Source organism: Atta colombica, unplaced genomic scaffold, assembly GCF_001594045.1.
Source record: "Atta colombica isolate Treedump-2 unplaced genomic scaffold, Acol1.0 scaffold125, whole genome shotgun sequence".
NCBI classification, from domain to species: Eukaryota; Metazoa; Arthropoda; class Insecta; order Hymenoptera; family Formicidae; genus Atta; species Atta colombica.
Genome location: NW_017259212.1, coordinates 2,799,242 through 2,800,509, shown reverse-complemented (window position 1 = coordinate 2,800,509; position 1,268 = coordinate 2,799,242). Strand labels below are relative to the sequence as shown.

The 1,268-nt window shown below is 28.9% G+C and overlaps 1 protein-coding gene across 1 annotated transcript in view; it reads left to right on the top strand.

The window, feature by feature from the left end:
* LOC108694806 (fibroblast growth factor 18) overlaps nucleotides 1-1,268 on the top strand; it is a 138,459-nt gene that overhangs the window by 38,606 nt on the left and 98,585 nt on the right. The window lies entirely within an intron of this gene.

Genomic DNA, 1,268 nt, shown 5'->3' with positions numbered 1-1,268 from the left:
ATTCAGTTCAGATAAATTTTATTTTAATTTCACACATACAAATAGATTAGAATTTTTATTGCATTTAATAATATAATATATGATACTTTAATTTTTATATTTATATATAATACACGTATATATCTTTTTGATAGAAAAAAAAGATAATAAATTTCTTATTTTCTTTCTAATTTAATGTAGAGAGGATTATTACCGTTTGAATGATCGTGTTGAATCCGAATGTTGTCGGCTCGCAATTAGATCTAGAATAAATTGATTTAATAAAAGAATATATAATGTATTATTTATAACATCTAAAAATGTGACCGATCTTAACCTTCTTTATCGTATAAGAAAAAAAAAAGTTACATGAAAAATTAGTTGTGAAATGCTCTCATTCTTTCCTTTGTATTATTTTGCTGTTTTTGCCACCGTCGTTTTCTCCTCCTGATGTCTTATCGATTGTAAACTCATGAGGTTACTATCAGACTCGACTGAATATTGAAAAAAATATTGCTACAGTAAATACTAGCATATACTGTGCGTATCTACATTGCAGTGCAATGTACTTTATATTGTTTTTCCCACGTTACGGGTAATGTAATAAACGTCCTTTGCTCCCATTCGCGGATATGGTGGAGTCATTTCGGTATCGCCGCGGTCGCCCCCTATACTCTCTGTCTGTAAATTCCAGACATTATAGACAGGCTTTGCTCGGTCGAGGAAAATTCAGCACGTATCGTCGATGTCAGAGGTATGTTATCTGAATTGGAATTCTTCCCGGTTCTCTCCCCGAACTTTACTTCCTCGTATTTTAATCCCCGATATTCCACTTGGCAAGGGTTGTTACTCGGTTATTGTGCCTCCAAATTCCAGTTGTTTTTTTCGTTTTCTGTTATGCTGCCTTTTATCTCATATTGCTTGTCGACATAATATACAGAGTGTCCCAAAACGATTGCCTCTTTCTCCCAGAGAATATTTCTTGAAATTCATTTTTTAATAAAATAATATCGATTTAAATTTAGTTTTTTTTTAGTTTGATTAAATGATTTTTTTAGATATTATTATGATTATTTAGATAATTTTTAATGTATAATTTATATCTTAAATATAAAGTCTATTAATATTATTATATGCCAATTAAAGACACAAAAGCAAAATTTCATTAATAGAATAAAGAAATTTTGTTTTTGTATCTTTAATTGGTAAAAAATAAAAAATTTTCTTTGACTCTCACTATGGGAATTGATGTATAACATCCAATCAAATTTGATTATAAATTCCATAAA